This window comes from Pinus tabuliformis, chromosome 4_2, assembly GCF_031772625.1.
Source record: "Pinus tabuliformis cultivar Carrire ecotype Pingquan chromosome 4_2, CPIR1, whole genome shotgun sequence".
Classification (NCBI taxonomy): domain Eukaryota; kingdom Viridiplantae; phylum Streptophyta; class Pinopsida; order Pinales; family Pinaceae; genus Pinus; species Pinus tabuliformis.
Window position 1 is genome coordinate 477,095,807 of NC_142304.1, and position 7,145 is coordinate 477,102,951.

The window sequence follows — 7,145 nt, forward strand, 5'->3', positions numbered from 1 at the left end:
GGAGAATTTTTTTTATTTTTTTTTGCAGGAATTTTTGGGCGGTGAGATTTCAGATCAGATCTATAAATTTTGGTGCAAAATCTGTAGAATCTAATTGTAGATTTGAGATTTTGATGAAAAAATACTTAATTTGAAAAAAAAAATTAGTCGAATCGGAGTCCGGATGAAGGAGATCTCACTGATTTAAAAATCAGTGGTTTTGTAGACATTTTTCGGGGCGGCAAGTTTGCGGAGCAGATATGTACATTCTGGTGCAAAATCTGTAGACTCTAATTGCATATCTGGATTTTTTGTGAAAAAATACCCAAGTTCAAAAAAAAAATCAGTCGAATCGGAGTCCAGGTGAGGGAGATATCGCTGATTTAAAATCAGCGTTTTTTTAAGAAATTTTTTGTGACGGCGTGACAGTTGCAACGCGGATCTGAAATTCCAATGCCTAGATCGAGATTTCTACCATATAAGAAGATGCAGAATGGTTGTTCCATTTCCTAAAACATGTCATAGTAGGGATTCTGAGCAATATTGATGGAATTATGGCCATTTCAAATTTTCGCCAAGTAAGCAATTTGTTTTACAAACCCTCTTCATGGCTTATAACAATAAGTTTTTTAAAGGAGAATATGATTGAACTTCTATTGAAAATTTTATAGCATATCATAAGTTGGACCGTCCCAGGTGTTGGAAAGACAAAATAGGGTCTTATTTGAGAAATGAGGCCGCTATGTGGTGGCAATCACTTGACAATGAGTTTCTGAAGTTATGTAGCACTGATGAAATAGAAGAACTACTTTTGGACGAATGGTCTCATACTAGAAAGGAGAAAACCACAAAACCTAGCAAAGATTTTATTTTTATAGGCAAGAAGGAAACCAAGAAACCTAAAGGGTTATTTTCTGCTAGTATCTCCTTATTGCAGGTTCATGGATTGATTCAGAAGGAGAAGATCGTTGTGTCTATAAATCCTAGTTGCAAGCAAAATATTATAAGTGTTAATTTGGTAAAAAAATTGCAAGTTCCAGCAAAACACATTGAAACCGCACAGATTGATAATGAGGATGTTCAAGTTTATAAAGATTTGAAGATTTCTATGGACAAGTATGTATTGCATTTTGATTTTTATGCTTCAGATATGGCTAATGAGGATGTTGTTTTGGGATACCCTTGGATGTAATTGGTGGGTACTATCAATATCAATGTGCAGAAGAAATTCCTGAAGCTCTGGTATAAAAAGAAGAAAATTACATTGCAAGATATTTCCATTAAGCCATACAGAGACTGCGGAGGGAGTAGCACAAAGCTCTAATGACACTTACACATCAGATGATGAGCCTTTGATGGTTGACAATCAAACACAAACAGAGGCTGAAGCAGAAAAGGTTACAGGTATTGATACATCAGATGACGACTTAGTGGTTGAAGTAATATTGGAAGATAAGAAACAACAACAGACACCACAACATGTACCAGATACCAATCAGGCTCCATTAGGTGGTGAATTAAAGAAAGATACATTGTTGGTTAAAACGTCAACATATAACAACCCACATCACCCCGCAAGAAGACAACCAACAAGATGGCAATGAATTAGCCACAAGGACAACAACCCCCGCATGACAGATAGAGAGGGGCGATGATCCACCTACTATGCATCAACACAGAAGAGCCACCATGGTCAACCTTCATCTCAAGCGAGTGAGGCATCAGCTAGATCGAGAGCTCACCTTTCTTTGGGATGGCTAGATGCACGTGCATGGTACCAGTGGACTACTCTTTTGAGTAGATCTTATTATTTGTGTTCTTCCCATGTTTCGGGGACAAAACATGTTAAGGGAGGTGGAACGTAGTATACCTAGGGGGGATAATATGGGGTACAAAGGGAGGTACCCAAGTGAATAATGTAATAATGGGATGGGCCATAGTAATAAATAAGGTGGTTAACCCGTATCATGTAAGGGACCACAAGTAGTTAGCAATAATGTAATAAGTTCATGGTATTAGATAGATGGTATTGAGGGAACCATGGTAATGACCCATGGTATTGTATGTATGAGGCCTATATAGAGGCTAGAGACTCCCCATTGAGGAATGTCAAGGATTATTGTATGAACAAGCATATGGCTTGTGGAGTGTTCTCCTTCATTAAGGAGTGAATGGATGGTGTTGCCCTACCTTAAGGGTTTGATCAATAAAGAAGCATTTCTATCTATATTTAGATCTTGGTATTTATTGGGTTTATTTCTATTATCTTATATTTTTGGATCAGAGCTATAACAAGTCGCCAATGTAAGAGATCTTCAACCCACACGTCCCTTGCTCAAAGGGAATGCAAAAAAATGTAGTACGCAGGGAAAAATATTCTGATTCGTTCCTTAGAAATGGTGCCAAAAGACGTTGTCTCTTTTTCTAGCACCTGTAGCACAAGTGCTTTAGGAGATATAGAAAGCTTCCTAGAGACAACCTCTGGGTTGATTATAGACCAGTGCCTAGGACATCTTAAAGAGAGGAGTGCTTTTGGATATTATGAGTAGGGATTTCTGCTGCACTCCAATTGTCACGTAGTTTGAAAAGATAATAAAGGGGGCTTGGTTCAATAGTCTTTCATCAAGGTGAGCTCAAGCCAATACATGGATCTAAATGCATAGGGGGTAAATCGGGCCAATCTCAAAGAGAAATTTCTGGTTTTGGTGGCTGACACACAACAATAGGCAGCTTAATATTGGATTTGTAGTAAAATGAAGAGGGGTAGAGAGAAAATAATTCGATGCATAGGGATGTAAACAATAAAAAAATCCTAATCAACAATGTTCCAACAGAAATATGGAAGGTTAAAGAGGAAAAATGACAGGAATAATTGTGCTAATTAAGGGCCCAAGCTCTGTACATCATGAGTAATTTGTCACCAACTAAGATTAGTATATTTGTGCACATTACAAGTACCTAAGTAAATATGTATTTAACACAAGTATTGTTACTACTTAGCAGAAAATATATAATCATGAATAAGAGTGAAAACAAAAACTTCATTACACTATTTAAAAGGGAGAAAAACAAACATGAAGTGATAAACAAAGGGGAAACATACTGCGCATTTTTTTGATTGGAATCACCAAAGAGTTTCATTAATTCTCAAAATGAGTCCAATTCACCAGTCCATTTACGTTTAGTAATGTATCGGTTAGTCCTAGTGAACAGCAAAATCGAACCAAAAGTGGAATCACATAATTTGGACCCTTCGGGTGCAGAATTCCAGAACCTTTATTAAGTGTTTCTTCCTTCCTTTTATTAAAGGAGAGGGATAGATTGGAAATCAATTACAAAAATATCTCAGCCTAAGCATCTAGCTGTCTACTAGACTAGTTGTCCCGGCATGCAAAGCTTTGTTGCCCAACTAATTATGATAGTTTTGATTCCCTTCTTGAAATACAAAAATTGTAGAATAAAATAAAAAGGAAAAATTGAATGATGATGGGAGGAAAATATCTCCACACCATTCTTGTTATGGCCTCTGCTCAGGCCACGACTCTGCCTTGGTGTGTATCTCCTGCTGCTCGATTGGTTCTCGTTGCTTTCACCTTAACCACTCGGATCCCCAATTTTTAGAGCGGGAGCAATTGACTGTGGTGGCCTCTGTGTTTCTTGTTAAATGTATCTATCGACTCATCCATCCCTCTAGACTCCCTATATAACACTATCAGAGCCATGAAATGCCCAGTAACACTATCGTAATGCTTATATCAGAGGTTCTCATTATTGGAACATTATACTTAGAAACCTTACAAAACAGGCAAGTTTCGGGATCTTTAGCCCCCTTTGTTTTAGCCCCTTTTTTATTTCTTCATCATATGACGGGGGCTATGACTCGGTGCTTAGTCCTAAGGCGCTAGGGCCTTTTGTTCTTGTCCAGGGGGGCTTTTGCCTTTGTAAATATACTAGCACACAAATCCTTTGAGTTTCTCTAGTGACCACACGCCCTATATCAGAGCTCCTCTACATCAGAGGTTTCTAGTAGGGGCTTTTACATTGGAGCCATGACATTTTTGCGATCTTCGATTGCGATAGCCATTTAGTGCTCGACCTCCAGCTTCGCCTTTGGTTTTTTATGCCTTTGTGACCGTCGGGCTAGTCCAAACATCAGAGCCCTCAATCAAAGAATCCTAATCAGAAGACTTAACTTAATGCATCGATATTGCTTAACCTCTAATTTTCGATCTGATATTTGACGTCATCCTTTGCCATGTGTCACCTCGTGAGTGTTGACATGTGTCACCCTATTTTCCCCTTATGACCCCTCAAAACATTGAATCTACATGCCACGCATTTGTTGTACTGCCACGTCATGATGACATCAGACGCCAAGTGGCTTTATTGTGGCCAATGGTATTCTGCCACATGGCCCTCTAAGTGAGAGAGAAAAGGCATGCCCTCTTTTGGTTTTGTGATTGGATTCCTTTGTTAAATTCTTCAAGGCGTTCCCACAACAGTTTACACTATCGGCATTTTTTCTTGCAATTTCTTCATAGTGGTCAATTCCAGAATCATCGATTTCTGATCACTGATAAGCATACCCCGAAGTGTGATTGTCGATGCGCGATCAATGATAATATCAACTACTTTTGTGCGCATATCGCCTAAATGTGATCATCGATCTCTAATTTATTGCCATCACCGATCTCTGATTTATTGTGATAGATTATCTTTACCTCTGATATATTGGACTTTGTTATGTGAGGCACCAATATGTCATGATGCCTGATCCTCTGATTGAAATCTCTGATATCCTATGCTGTTGAGACCTTTGATTGTGATCACTGATATTATATAGTGCCTGTAAATGCGATCACCAATATCCGATGTGACTCTGATGTGTGATTGTCAATCGCCAATATCGCTTTATGTGCAATTTGTGACATCTCCCTGACCTTTTATTTGCTCTTCTTTCTTTCCTTTCAAAGGGAACAACACCCTTTAACTTCGACTGACCATGTATTTTGATCCAGAAGTCCATTTTTGGACTTCCACATACTGTTGGAAAGATTATTCTGAGCACTATCCAATGGATAGGGTTTGATTTAGCTCTGAGTGGTTATATGGATTTGAAAATGACTGCAAAATTTATGTTCTCTTGCACCTTTTTTACAACTGAAAACACATTTTACAAAGTGTGACAACAATGTGTATGAGTCTAGACCTTGTACTGTTTTATTACTTTGGGCAAACAATTATATAGGATACTATAGTTAGTGCCTCCTACTACCATTTATTTGATATTTTCTAAGTAATGCAGTAATATCATCTCGCAAACAAGGAAATTTGTTTTCTTCCAGATTCACTCTCAAAGTAAGGGGAAGATCGTGGCCGCATCCATGGCCCGTAGAAATGGTTCCTCCATGCAGAAAAACAAAGTTTATAAGGTCATGGAAGAGTATCCTTGCATTGTCAGGTCAAGCATTCAATCAATCTGACTCTTAAAGAACCTCTACCTAGTGGGCCAATATACCACCACTCTCTTCTGGAGAATGAAGAAATCAAGCGGTAGATCCAAGAGTTACTATAAGAAAGGAACATCCAACCAAGTTCATCACCTTGTGGGAGCCCAATTGTACTCATATAGAAGAAAGGTGGGACATGGAGACTCTGCATTGATTATTGAGCATTGAATAAAACCAATGTCAGGAACATATACCCAATCCCACAGATTGATGATTTTTTTGACCAACACAAGGGGGCTAAGTACTTCAACAAGATTGATTTAAAGTTTGTCTATCTCCAAGTTCTAGTAGAACCCACAAATGTGTGGAAGACAACCTTCAAATCAAAGGAGGGTCTCTTTGAGTGGTTGGTCACGCCCTTTAGGTTGAAAAATTCCCCAACAAGTTTTATGAGGTCAATGGATGACATATTGCGGCCTTTCACCAACTCATTTGTGATTGTATATCTAGATGACATCTTCATCTTCAAGAAAAGTTGGGAATATCACATGCAACATATTTGATAGGTTCTTAAAACCCTACAGCAGCACAAACTATGTGCCAACTTGGAGAAATGCTCCCTCGACGGGAGCTAGGTCCAATATATGTGCTACATAATTTGATGAGCAAGGTGTACCATTGATCCGAATTTATGATGAAACTAAATTAAATACATATTTGAAAAGAAAAAAAAAGATAAAATGAAACATAACTTCAACTAATAAATAGGAAATGTTGAAAAATGTTTACATGCAGAAAAGAAACAAACTAGCTTGAGCGATGGTAGCTTATCTTTGAGAAGGGATGTCATAACTACATGCCTTTTGAACTATGTTACATTGAATCTATAAGGAATTTTTATCATGAATAAACAATGAGAAAAACTAAACATCCAAAAACCTAACCCTAGGAGATGAAGCACCAAAATCTTGTTGGCCACAATCGGGTTAGTTAGAACGTCAACTTCCTGGGGTCGTAACTTTGCCATACGATCTTCGTTTGGCATGCACGATAGCCTGTTAGAAAAGTCTATCTAAGGACAAAAATTGGCAACTAAAAACATAATTTTATGATTTAAATTTTCCAATTTCCCCAAAAGATGTCGTTTAGGGTAGCAAAACAACTCCAGAAGTTTAGGACCCAAAAAACTACCAAAAATAGAAAATTGTTGAAATAGGAAATTGTGCTAGAAATTAGGAAATTGAAACGAAATAATGTTTGGGGTCCAAGTGGAATAAGTGGGTGGCCACCAATATCTACCCGGATCAACTACCATACTTAGTTGACTATCCTCTATCTTTATCAATTTTTGGAATGCAAGCATCATCCTTTTGCATGCCTTCAGTAGAACTTGCTCCAATAAAATAGAATTTTCATGATCAAATAGGCTTGCAAAGTTCAAATAAGGAAAAAAAAACAGAAATATAAAATAACTTATCCATGTTAAACTAATAAGATAATAACAAAATTAGTGTATTTATTCACTCCTCTTTGTCATAACCTCTCTTTCTCTTGTTTTCTCTAGCCCATTTACTATTTATTAGTCATTTTTGTTTCCATTCATTTGCTTTCATCAAGGGAGAAGATAATAAGATGATAAATCATAGGGATTAATTGTGCTTTCTTGGCCAATATGGGCATTATTGATTTCAAGCTTTTACCAAATTTCTAGCCATT